The 14,117-nt window shown below is 40.8% G+C and overlaps 1 protein-coding gene across 2 annotated transcripts in view; it reads left to right on the top strand.

Annotated features, from left to right (window-relative positions):
- LOC147101677 (neuronal calcium sensor 1) overlaps positions 1–14,117 on the top strand; it is a 113,355-nt gene that overhangs the window by 15,440 nt on the left and 83,798 nt on the right. The window lies entirely within an intron of this gene.

The following is a 14,117-nucleotide window of genomic DNA, read 5'->3' as shown; positions in this document are numbered from 1 at the left end:
AATTGTGGAGCATTTTAGTAGAGGTCCCAACAATGCCTGCTGTCCCATTATCATCTTGGTTGTTTCCTTGTCTTGAATTACTAATTGAGTCTTGTTCCTGATTGAAGCTGACTATTCAAAGTAAAAGTTATTTTCCTTCAAGGGCATGCTGATATTTTTAACATGTAAAAGTTAAACATTGAAATTGTGACTGATTATTAAACTATCTGTGGTGAACTCTCATCAATATGCATAGTTCCAGTCTGTAGTATTGGAGGCAAGTTGAGTTTGATTCAGATGGTTAAGAATGCAGTGGGAAAGTTAGTTTACCAGTAACACTGTAAAGAGACTTCAAGAAACTTGTAAAGATATTTGTAACATACAGCACCAGTGGTTTGACACTTGCACTTTTAGCAATCTTTGTAAAAGTAGAGCATAGTGTATGTGATTAGGTCATATTTTTTCCACAAAGAAAGTGGATGCTGCCTGATATAAAAATTCAACTAGCAATGCTGATCTCAAATGAGAATCAAAAGCCGTTTGCAGCATGATAAGCAAATCGGGCACAATTGCAGTCATAAAAGGTGCAATAGTATAGTGGTTATATTATTGGACTAGGCCTGGACAAATAATCCAGAAAATGTGAGTACAAATTCCAGCAAGGCAATTAACTCAGACACACAGGTAACTGACCATGAAACGTTCTTGGTCTGGGGGGTTCCGTTTTAGACTGCATGGTATTTGTCTATCAATGAAATCTATAGTCAGTTCATTGCTGTTGCTTGTTTATTTGTAGAGAAGTACACACAATGGGTTAAGTTGATGGAGAAAATAGTAAAATTCGAAGAGGCAACCTGGAGAAGTGATAAAAGATTTGGCTGCTCCAATACTTGAAAATCAAACTGGTGTAAGTTGTAGAATGTAGTGCCCTTGATCACTTGCAATTCTATTTCAAACTTTTTTGACAAGACTGTTGTCATTTGCAAGTTTACGATATGACAATTTAGCTTTGTTAGCTGCTGATGATGGTTTGACCCATAATATTTAGGCAAGGGTCTTTAAACTTTTATATAATTGATGAATTACAAATTTAATAGGGGCAGAGGATGAAAAATGTGCTTGGATATGAGGCCTGTTATGTCACTCCATCTGCACCCCCCCCCCCTTGCCACCCTAGTGTTATGGTGAAGAAACCTGTAGAGGTGTTTGTAGATTGACTGCAATATTCAGCTTATTTAAAAGCATATGGTACTCTGTGGGATCCAATTACTGCAACCACGTAACAATGTACAGTGATGTGATCACGGAGAGCAGCTGGCATTGCACCGGCGAGTTCCTTAGGAATATAAAACTTCAGGTTTCTGCGCTGTAGGTGTTGATATTTATAATTATAAAATGCTAACTAGTTACATTTTTTTGGTGATCTTTTATACCTATTTTGAAATAAAATTGCAAAATGGGATATTGGGTTGCAGGGTGTTAGAACATTGGTATTGAGTGTGTCTTGAACGTTGCTCCCTTTATTTAAAAAGTGGCTAAAATGAATTGGGGTTTAGCTTTTTCAATTTGTGGATAAATTTCTGACATTCATCAACATGTGTGTTCGGGAGAAGTTGAACACTTTGCTATAATAGCTATTATCAGCATGGAGTGCTTCAAACTTAAGTCTTACATGGGCCAAATGTAGAAGTAAAGCTCCCTGTTCACTGCCTCTGCAATTGTGCCTTAACCCCACCCTGAGTACAGCACCCCACTTACTCAGTTAATATTTATAATATATTGCATTTGGTACATGGGATGTGTGTTTCATTGAAAACACCTCTGTAAACCAGCTCTTACGGAAAATCTTATGACAGTGTAATCGTGTCCTAATTTTTTGCAATAGCCTGTGATGCCTATAGATGGCGCTGTAGATGTGGTGTATTTGGACTTTCAAAAGGCTTTCGATAAGGTCCCACATAAGAGATTAGCGTGTAAGGTTAAGGCACATGGGATTGGGGGCAAGGTATTGACTTGGATAGAGAACTGGTTGGCAGACAGAAAGCAGAGAGTAGGAATTAACGGGTCTTTTTCCGAGTGGCAGGCAGTGACTAGTGGGGTACCGCAGGGATCGGTCCTTGGACCCCGGCTATTCACAATATACATTAATGATCTAGATAAGGGAACTAGATGTAATATCTCCAAGTTTGCAGACGACACAAAGCTGGGTGGGCGTGTGTGCTGCGAGGAGGATACCGAGAAACTCCAGGATGATTTGGACAGGTTGGGTGATTGGGCAGAAGCGTGGCAGATGCAATATAACGTGGATAAATGCGAGGTTATCCACTTTGGTGTCAAAAACAGAAAGGCAGACTATTATCTGAATGGCAATAAATTGGGAGAAGGGGAAGTGCAAGGAGACCTGGGTGTCCTTGTGCACCAGTTGCTGAAGGTAAGCATGCAGGTGCAGCAGGTGGTGAAGAAGGCAAATGGTATGTTGGCCTTCATAGCGAAAGGGTTTGAGTACAGGAGCAAGGATGTTCTGCTGCAGTTGTACAGGGCCTTGGTGAGACCACACCTTGAGTACTGCGTGCAGTTTTGGTCGCCTTATCTGAGGAAGGATGTTCTTGCCATGGAAGGAGTTCAGCGAAGATTCACAAGGCTGATCCCTGGGATGGCAGGAATGACGTATGAGGAGAGATTGGGTCGATTGGGCTTATACTCGCTGGAGTTTAGAAGAATGAGAGGGGATCTCATCGAAACTTATAAAATTGTAACAGGACTAGACAGACTAGATGCAGGTAGAATGTTCCTGATGGTCAGAGAGTCCAGAACCAGGGGTCATAGTCTAAGGATAAGGGGTAAGCCATTTAGGACAGAGATGAGGAAGAATTTCTTCACCGAGAGTGGTGAACCTGTGGAATTCTCTACCACAGAAGGCGGTTGAGGCCAAGTCTTTAAATATATTCAAGAAGGAGTTAGATATATTTCTTAGAGCTAAAGGTATCAAGGGATATGGGGAGAAGGCAGGTACGGGGTACTGAGTTTGGATGATCAGCCATGATCTCATCGAATGGCGGAGCAGGCTCAAGGGGCCGAATGGCCTACTCCTCCTATCTTCTATGTTTCTATGTGATAGTATATTGAGTGCCTACGGGTGGGTATGGGCTGTGTACACACCCATAGGGACATCGGAAATGCTGGTTTCAGGCATGCGAAGCGCATGCGCTGAAAACCGGTATTTCCGATCTGTCAAGAATGTTCTTGACAGATTGGATGCCTGCCCTGGAGAAGGGCCTCTGTGGGGGGGGGGTGGGGGGGTTCTGCTTTCTGCAGAACCTCCGCCCACAGAAAACCAGTAGAAATCTCGTGCCTGGTAAAAGCGGGCGTAAGGCCTGCTTTTATCAGCATAAGAGTTGAAAAAAAGTTTTACAATTTTTTTCACTCATATTTATAATTTAAATTTAAAAATGCTTTTGTTTAAAATATTTAATTTATTGTAATTTTAACTCATTTTAAAAACGTGATGGTTTTTAAAAAATGTATTTAATGTTTTGCTGTGTTTTTGGGGTGATCTCCATTCATACTTTTGACAGATAGACCTGTCAAATATATGAAGGGAGATTCCCTACTCCTATTGGTTGGCCTGGCCCACGTGATCCCAGGGACGCTTGCGAACTGCATGTGCCTCTGGGATATGTGGGCCCTGCGCATTTCGAGTTTGGAGAGGCCCAGGAATGGAAGTGTCCGGACCTCGGGAGCCCTCCGGTAAGTTCTTAGATTTTTTTCCGATCGGAGGCATCCGCACGCGGGAAGTCTCCCATCGGAAATTACAGGCCATTGTTTGAGGTGTCAGACCTTCCTGTCACATAACAATCACTGTATTAGTAAGTGTCCTGCAGCATGTTCATAATCAATTCACTTCACAAATCAATCAAATTGCTTTCGAATCGTAGAATCATACAGCATAGAAGTCGGCCATTTGGCCCATTGTGCCTGTGCTAGTTCTTTGGTAGAGCTATCCAATTAGTCTCACGCTCCTGCTTGTTCCCCATAGCCCTGAAAATTCTTTCCCTTCAACTATTTATCCAATTCCCTTTTTGAAAGTTACTCCTGAATTTACTTCCACCACCCCCTCGGGCAGCGCATTCCAGAGCACAACAACACGCTGCGTAAAAAAAAAAAAAAGTTCTTCACATCGCCTCTGGTTCTTTGCCAATCAACTTAAATTGGTGTCCTCTGGTTACCGACCCTTCTGCCACTGGAAACAGTTTCTCCTTCCTTACTCTATCAAAACTGCTCATTATTTTGAGCACCTGTATCAAATTTCCTCTTAACCTTCTTTCTGAAAATTTTTTACTGCCATTTTTTTCTCCGTTATAATAACTTCTGTGTCCAAAATAATTATTTAAACGAAATAAAAAGTTATATATTTAACAATTACATGATTACATTTATCTACTGAATTACCTTCTGTGCCTTTTAATGCTTTCACTAGAAGTTTTTACTTGGCCTCGGCCTCAGCCTCTCCCAAAAGCCTGGACTTCAACTTGATGCTTTTTACCCAGAGCTGTGACATGGTTAGCAGAATTCAGATTGTGCAGTCTAAACACGTGCACTATATTCAGTTTCCTAGGCTGCATCAGCACCATCCAATAGATGAACTGCTGGAATATTATTTTCTTCAGCTTCTAGCGTTTATGCATCAAACAGAATTTGACAGAATAATGGATAGACTTGTGGAATTCAATCCACAGAAGCACCAGGAAAAATCCTAAAATACCATATAATAATAATTGAATTTGACTTATTCATTCACAGTAAACCAGTGGCCATGATGTTGTTCCCTATGTCATAAACGCTCCTTATTGATATAAAACAACGACTGCTTTATGTGTTAGCAATGAAATGGAGAGCTTTTATTTCCTGCATTAGTTATTCTTTTGGCCTCAGAGGTTGTGGATTTGTGCTAAAGCAAGGGCCTTTTTGTGCTGTGAACTAACAGTCACAAAAAATGCACCAAACTCCTTTAACATGAGATCCTTACAAAAGGTACACACGTCTTTCATTACTAGGCTTGGATTTGAGCTCGGCTCCCATGGGATATTGCGATTCAAACATGGGGTCAGCTTCTATATGTGTACTGGTGACGCTTGGCCCAACCCCTTCCCTTGATTTAAAAAAAAAAAAATTCATTGATGGGATGTGGGCATCGCTGGCTAGGCCTGCATTTAGTGCCCATCCCTAATTGCCCTTGAGAAGATGGTGGTGAGTTGCCTTCTTGAACCACTGCAGTCCATATGGTGTAGGTCTTATTGTTTTTCGTAGCGGTTGTTTAACAACTGAGTGGCTTGCTAGGCCATTTCAGAGGGCATTAAGGGTCAACCACATTGCTGTGGGCCTGGAGTCACATGTAGGCCAGACCAGGTAAGGATGACAGATTTCCTTCCCTAAAGGACATTAGTGAACCAGATGGGTTTTTGCAACAATTGACAATGGTATCATGGTCACCATTACTAAGGCTAACATTTAATTCCAGAATTAAATTGACTGTCTGGTGTCCGGTCTTGGATGATCCAGAGTTTTTCTCAGTGCAACATTGGCAAAACTAGAGCTTTCCTGTTTGGCTTTCACCAAAAGCCGATTCCATTTCCCTCCCCTGTTGTCCACTTAGACTAAATGTGCAAGTGTGCTTCCTCGGGCCTCCTGTTTGACCATCAGTTGAACTTCAAAGTCACCTCATCCCCATGACTGTTTACTTCCACCTTCAGAGCATTGCCTACCTGTGCCCCTATCTTACCCCCACTGCCACTGAAACACTCATCATCACAAGGCTCAATTTCTCCAATACTGCCCTTCCCAGCACCACTCTACACAAAAAACAACTCATCCAAAATATTGGAGGCCAGATCATATCTATCCCATTCCTTACAAAGTCCCACACACCCATCACCACCTTGCTACCTCTCTTCAAAAGCCTCCTCTAAACTTTCCACGTTGACAGTGTCTTGGGTCATCTGCCCTAACTTCTTCCTACTTCTAATTGGTGTCCACTGCTTCCTCTGCAAATGCTCTTGGGCATTCTTTACATGAAAGGCACCATATAAACTTAAGTTGGCACTCAATTAGCTTGGGTATTGTTCAATCTAGTATTTGGTCAGAAATTTACAGTAGAAAATTATTTACAATTTGCCATTAAATGCGAATACTTGTTTGGAAGCCACACTGCTTCACTTGCTTATAGGGCTGTCCACACCCCAGACATTGTTCCTTTTATGCATCTTTTTCTGACCCAAAGATGAGGCATAGAAGACTTTGGCCGTGTTCCCTATCCGCTACCACTAATCAGTGCACCTTTTTAGTGCTTTCAGAGTCACAGAACTTTTACAACACAGAAACAGGCCATTTAGCCCATTGTGCCAGGGCCAGCTTTCTGAAAGAGCTCGTCACCTAATTGTGCTCCCCTGCCCATTTCCCCATACCCTTTTAAATTTTAATTTTTTTCTAATATTATCAGCTTCCTTTTTAAAAGCTATTATTGATTCTGCTTCCACCACTTTTCTGGTCAGGCATTCCATGTCCCAACAAGCAACAGCTCTCTGATTTAAAAAAAAAAAAAAAGAATTCTCCTCGCCTTTCCCTTTTGTTCTTTTGGTGATCTTAAATTTATTCTGCCTGGTTACTAACTCACTGACCAATGGAAATAGCTTTTCTTTAAATTATAATTTTGAAGGGTCAATTTGATCAGCATTTCTGATTTCCTTACAGTTGTGTCTGACAACTCTGTTATATCACCTCATGCACCAATAAAACTTGGAAAATGCAAATGTCATGATTTCAGTAGGCGGTGGTATACGGAATCAAGTTGAGGTATCCTTGTCCTACATGATTCTTGAAGTATCTGATACTGATAATGGATGTGGACAAATGAGGAACATGTTGAATTCCCTAGCAATGGTATTCCTCACCTTGATCACACATTTATCAAAAAATAGACAAATAAATTAATCCTAATTGTCTAGCTTAAAAATGTGTTTCTCGTGTGTGGGTGTGGACTTTTGGTGAGGACAGAATTGAGTTCAACTTGTGATGGCAACTCATCTTTTTGACTGAACCAATTTTCCTATTTGATTATTTGAATGCTTATAGAGGGGTCTCAGTCCACTGTAAATGCCTAGCTAAAAGAGTTGAGTGCTTGTTGCTTTTAAAATTAAAAAATAAATTTTAATGCATACAATTTGAACCATGCTTTCAAGCTCAGATTAGGAGTTTAGGTATAATACTCTTCACTTAAAAAGTATTTGAAACAAATAGCTCTGGTTGTGTAGGGTTCCAACTCTTCTAATGCAAAAACCTTAAAAGCTATAATTTTAACAATTGAAATCTTGTTAATTTCTGTTTAAAACCAAGCAAATCCTGTGCCGAATGAAATAGGTTCTCAGTGATTATATCCATCCGTTGTTAAATGTTTATTGCAAGTACAGATACTGTTATCACAAATACTTCATGTAATGACACTAATTACAGCTGCTCGATCTGATTACTCCTGAATACAATTGAAATACTTTGAGTTACAAGCATACCCAGAACACAGAATCTTAGTAAAATGCCATTAAAGTCACTGACTGACCGACGACTGTAAGGGTCTTAAGTGCCATTAATGTAGAAAGACTCGACCCAGTCGACGTGGATCCCACAACATAAAGCCGCTCCCAACCTAGCAATGAAGGCTGACGTGGGAAAACACAATCTCAATTATCCTTGCACAAGGAGCTGCTTTTCTGAGCTTGAAGCTGAATTTTATTCTGATGCAGCTGAGCTGTGCTTTATGTGAATGGAGGTGCTGGATGCCGAAAATGGGAAAATGTTCCATTCAGCAAATATCCCTAAATATAGATCTCTCTGCCAACAGCTCCTTGTACTCTGTCTGAAGACCTTTCCATACTCAGGAAATCATTCTGCTCTGTAGGCCATATAGATTCAAAGAACAAATTAAAAAAGGGATAATTTTAACTTGTACCTTAAATATTTTCTGTAATACAAATTGATACTATTTCAAGGTAACTTAAGTCAGTGCAACAATGGGACATAAATAAATTAGAATAGTTGAAAAGTAAATTTAAAATGGATTTTATATAAAAAAAAGATAATTAACATTAGGAATGATCTGCGAATAGATTTATCTTGGGGGAGTTGAAAATACAATGCTCGGTACAGTTACCTCATGGTTGTGGTTTTGGACTTGCAATCTTGAGGTCATGAGTTCATATCCCACCATGGTACATTGTGAAATTGAATTCAATGATAATTAGTGGCCTAACAGCAGAAACAATTACCAGAAATGCTGCTGGTTTGCCATTTAAATACTCAGCTGGTTCACTGTTGTCGTTCAGGGAAGGGACCTGTAACCCTACCCAGTCTAGCCTTCGTGTAACTCCAGTCTCTCACAATATGGTTGACTAATGCCCTCAGGGCAAACAGGGATGGGCGATAAATACTGCCTTGCCAGTGTCACTGACCTCTTGAACATTTTTTTAAGTTGGAAGCTAAGCTGGATGAGGTAAAGTACTAGAAGAACAAGCTTGCTGGGCTGAAGGGCCCTTTCTTGTCATTGATTTTCTCTTATTTCTTATGTTCCACATAGTTCAAGGATTTAAAAAAAAAGAGGGAGCCTTCTCTTGTGTGTCTCTTGCAAGCCTCCTGGGTCACACTGTGCCTCGGACAGTCTGTTAACCCCATGCCCCAGTATGTCTTTCACCTCTTTGACAGTGGTAAGGAGCTTAGAGCAGGGATAATTGTGATGGATTTTTTTGGGGAAGTGGACACATTCTGCAGTTCAGGTGATAAAGACACTGGTCCAACCTGCGATTCTGCCTTTTGGCCTAACCGTAAAAGGTCGAGGAAGAACTGCAGAAGTTTACGGCACAGGAAGAGGTCCTGCAGCTTATCATGTCTGTGCTGGCAGTTTGCGAGAGCAATCCAAACCTAATCCCACTCCCCACAACCTTCGTGTAGTCTCTCAGTGCTGTTATATTTGAAGCAATTTGCATTGGTTGGGTTATTGAAATGTCATAAATTGGGGAAACCTGACTTAATATTTCTAAATTACTCTTGTTCAGTGTGAAAATTTCTGATTTGACAAAGAAATGAAACTAAATCCCAGGAATTTTAATTTGCTTAGAAATAACAGGAGCAACAGCAATTAGTCATAGTCATGACCACCGATGAAGGAGCCTGACTAGCTTGTGTCTACATTTAGTTCCTTCAGCACATTTGTAGCTGCTTGATCATTGATCTGCTCCTAGTTAAGGTCGGAGATCTATAGCAACACATGTATGTTAAGAGAAAGGAAAAAGGGAAACGTACAATGAGGCAAGCTCAAGATAATTATCATGGTCTGCAAACTCGTACATGCATCTGAAAAAGCTGTATTTATTTGTAAGTAGAAAAGGCTGTTGGAATTCGGAGGTACTTGTATATCTGGGACCAAACAAAATTGTATTGAAATTTGACCGAAGGAGAAAAAGCGTATGAAACCTGACCATCATCAATGGCGAGCCACATTGTGTCCTAGAATGTAAACTTGTATGTGCAATTTCTCTACATGTGGAGAATTCCCAATCTCAACTCGAGCTGTCAAATGGGATGTGGCATGTGAGGTTGGGGAGACGGTCCTGTCGAAGGGATGCGTGTTCCTGTGCAGGGCTCCCAGCAGTTGGTTAGAATGGAAGCTTTGGATTAGGTTGTCTGCCAGTCCATGAATGTTTGGAAGACATGATTTACTCTAATGTAGCAGTCAGAGGATTATAAACAAAAACCTGGAAACTCTATCTGTCAAAATTCCATTGAAATCCTCGGGTAATAATCATATGAATAGAATTGTATAAATGTCAAAGTCAAGATAAAATTCTTTGGATAGACAGTAACATTTTTTTAAAACGCTGGCTACATGCTTTCTTGACCTTTACTGTCTTTCCAGTGATATGTGCCAGCTTGTGCAGAGACACTCAGCAATGTGGTATTTTAAATTCGCATACACCTACACTTTTTTAATCATCAAAAAGAGTGTGACTAATTAAATTCCCATACAGTGTCAGTGCTGTATTGTGCTCAGTAATTGATGTGGTCTCTGGAGCCCAGAGCCAAAGGAACAGAATCCATGTTCCTTTTTGATAACTAGATATATTCATGTTTTAACTGCATTTCCATTTATGGTTTTCCAGAAATCAGTTTGTGGGAGTCTTCCAGATTAACTTTAAACTTGTGTAATTTCCCCCATTTCAACTGTTACTTCCCCCCCCCCCCCCCCCCCCAATTTTTCTGTCAATCTCTTATCTTACCTTTATATAAAAACGATTATTTTGCCCTATCAGTAAAATCCTAATATCACTCTTTGTCATCACACAATTCAATTGCAAGAGTCTGGATCCATCCTGACAGCCCCACCACAAAAATGGTTTAAAGAAAACCATTTCTACATTATATACAATGAAACTATCTGCAGTATGTTGCAAGGCAATACTCATTTCAGGACTTGCAGAAATTCTGTTGCTCTAGGGGTCTTGGTTTAATATCTCATCCAAAATGTGGCATCTCCAACAACGCAGAACTAACTCAGCACTACATTGCAGTCTTAACCTAGAGTCTGTGCCGAAGCCCTGCAGTGGGGCTGAACCCACAGTCTCGACCACTACTGAGCCAAGCAATGAGAACTGGGGCGTTACAAATAGCCTCAATGCCTTGCCTAATCGCAACCTAGTAACTTGATATCTCCTACACGTACCTATCGGCAACATGAGGCTAATACTGGATTCAGCTGTAATATATTCTACAGTCAAATACCGTGCCTTCATTCCGCACACATGAAGAATAAGTTGTTTAATGAGGTACTGGAGGATTTCCAATATCCATAGATTGTACCCACCTACAGGAGAGTAGAGCAGATAAGGGCTGAAAATTGGGCAAGTTAATTTTGCAGTAATATATGCTGTGTAACTGATGCTTTTAAATGATAAAATGCAAGGACAGTTGAAGACCAGTAGGTTAGATTTTTATTATATACTTGGCATTAAAATTTCAGGCAAAATTAATTTAGTTAGATATGTATTCTTACTTTCACAGCATACATTACTGAAACTGGTAAAATACTGACAGTGGAAGGAGCACTGAGAAGATGGTGATTCCTAGTAAATGAGAATAGGAATAGAGGAGGAAAGATAGTGAAACACAATGAAAAAGCCTAGGAATTCGGGTGCATTTATTTGTGGTGTTGTCTGTGCTTTCCCTTTTTCAGGTTTGCCTGTGCTCGCCACCATTCCTATTTTGAGAGGAACATGGCAGACAGACATCCAAAAATAAATCTGCGATGGAGAACAGATCTGCTGATAGTCAACTGTGGAAATGTGGAGCTCTGTTCATCTACCCATGTGAATTGGGGCACTGGGCTTTGCTATGAAAAGTGACCTGAAAACTGATGGCAAGATGCTGCTAGGTGGATGCAAAGGCCATTGTTGGCATGCTCCTGTCAGTTTTTGTAACCAAAACAATAAATGTATCCATTCCAAAGAGTTCTATTTATTAAGTATATTGTATTCTGTTCCTATTTTTCCTAAGTAGAATATTTGAATACTTTTCATGTTTACTGTTTCAAGATTTGAGGAGAGAAAATCATATTGCTTCTTCATTAGAAATGTTTCATTGAGCACGATAACAAAAATCACTCTTAATACCAAAGGATGAATTTTGGTTGGCTGATGACATCTGAGGGCCAGAGAAGTTGAATACAGTTTCAATTGCAGTCTCCTAGCTGAGTTGCCAATCTTACCCATGTTACTACATGGAGCCATTGAATGGAGGCACTTTGCATCTCTCAAAAATCATTTGCATATTTTTTTTCCCCCAACAGTTGATAAAGGCTGGCACACTATCACCAGATCTAGCTAGACCATATCAAGCTGTACAGGGTCACGCTCTCCTCTGCCAAAACCATCCACTATCCTTGGATCAGCCTTGACAGCAAAGATAACCACCAGTTTCTTTTTTCCTCTACCAAGCATCTCCCCTGCCCCTTCGACCTCGCCTCTAACACCTGAGGTTTCTCCCCTTTCCTGGTTATGAATGAAAACGTGAATGGGTGCCCTCGCCCACCATGGTGGGGATTGAAGGTTATAAGAAACTGATTTTGAGGGAGGTGCCAGTTTCTATCCCCTCATGCTGGTCAATCTCTTGTTCTTGGATGTACCATGAAGGCTGATTACAGGCATAAAGTAATGGAAGCAAGGACCTTTAGTCATTTGCCTAAGGTCTCAAACTTGGTCAGTTTGTTTTTCAAATAAATACATTCTTGCACCAGCTAGGATTCAGAGGGAAAAACAGGCACAATTGGGGGGATGTTTAACTTATTTCCTTCATTTTACTGCATTTCTTGCTGCTTTTAATTTCATCGAAGAGGAAAAATGAGAACAATGTTCAAGGTAATTTGGAATTAGTGACAATAGCTTTCTTGGCAGTCGTTTCATTTTCTTGAATTATAACCCAACATTTGGATGAATGGGAGTTTGGCAATGCAGCAATTTGAAGTGTCCGACTGTAACTTCCAAAAGTGGAGTGGGATTTGTTGTAGATAAAATGGAGTTTTTTTTAAATGTTCAATTTTTGTTGATTTGCCGTGTTTGAACTTTATTGTATTGTTGCCCTACCTCTCCCCATGATGATGGTGTGGCATGTGCCAAGAGTGGACCTTATTTGAGTATTGTATGAATACGGTTATGCTCTTGTAACATGCAGTGAAATAAAACATGATCTAACTGAATTTCAAATTGTGATTTAATTGTGGAAGCTTAATGTCCTTTACTATGTATCAATGCACCTGCTGCTGGCAAAAACAGAAAAGCCTGCAACCAATAAAATTCCCTCCCTCACTCCCAACTCCACCTATATGTGTTAGGAAAAGCCAAAGGTTGCCATGCTTCTGTTGAGGTTATTCCTTTCCCTTCACAGATCCTCAACTGGGCCATGCACCTCCTGTATTTGAGAAAGGTGCTCACCGTCTAGTCCTCCCACCTACAACATTCGGCCTTTAAAACCTAAGCTTTGAATCTCTTCATCACTATTTCCAGGTTTATCTTGCCTTCTCCTTTTTTCATTATTGGGATGTGGGCGTCGCTGGCAAGGCCAGCATTTATTGCCCATTCCTAGTTGCCCTTCAGGAGGTGGTGGTGGGCTTTCATCTTGAACCACTGCAGTCCGCATGGTGAAGGTGCTCCCACAGTGCTGTTAGGTTTATGACTTTCAGTTTTGGTATCCTGCAGTGTGGGCATTGGGCTGTCGCCATCGTTCCTCAGTTTAAAAAAAAAAAAGAATCATTTCCTTTTTTTTCTTTTCCTTCATACATATAAAGGTGGGCGCTGGGTGGTCATGATGAACTAGGTAAGAGGAAGTGAAGAGTACTGGCATGAATTGGGGAGGGCGGAAAGCCGTTTGTGTCATAGTGATAACTATATCACAGAATCACAGAAACCCCACAGTGCAGATAGAGGCCATTTCGGCCCATCGAGCCTGCACCGACACATATCCCACCCGATCCCCGTAACCCCTACAACAACACATATCCCACCCTATCCCCGTAACCCCACGTATTTAATCCCCCTAACACTAAGGGTCAATTTATCATAGCCAATCAACCTAACCCGCACATCTTTGGACTGTGGGAGGAAACCGGAGCACCCGGAGGAAACCCACGCAAACACGGGGAGAATGTGCAAACTCCACACAGACAGTCGCCCGAGGCCGGATTCGAACCCGGGTCCCTGGCGCTGTGAGGCAACAGTGCTGACCACTATGCCACCGTGCCATAGTAATATCAAAAAATTTAAGACAATTTAAGACAAACCAAATTAACAGCAGAGAATACCAATAGATATCTGCAGTAGCCTTAAATTTCTCCACAAGGAATGAGGGAGAATCGCTAATTTTTTCCACAATCTTTATAGATGTGATGGAAATTTGAGTCTACCGGCTACTTAAGCAATGATGAGCCTGTACCTTGATGCATTTCGATTGCAATTGCATTTCATAAGCCTGTATTCGGGGCTGTTATTCTGATTTTGCAGGATTTACAGATTGGCATATATGGGTTGACGTGTAGCATTGCAATTTCT

The sequence above is a fragment of the Somniosus microcephalus genome, chromosome 23 (assembly GCF_052327205.1).
Source record: "Somniosus microcephalus isolate GS21.2 chromosome 23, FLI_Smic_1.0, whole genome shotgun sequence".
NCBI lineage: Eukaryota > Metazoa > Chordata > Chondrichthyes > Squaliformes > Somniosidae > Somniosus > Somniosus microcephalus.
The sequence above is the reverse complement of the archived record's forward strand: the minus strand, read 5'-3'. Positions and strand labels throughout refer to the sequence as shown.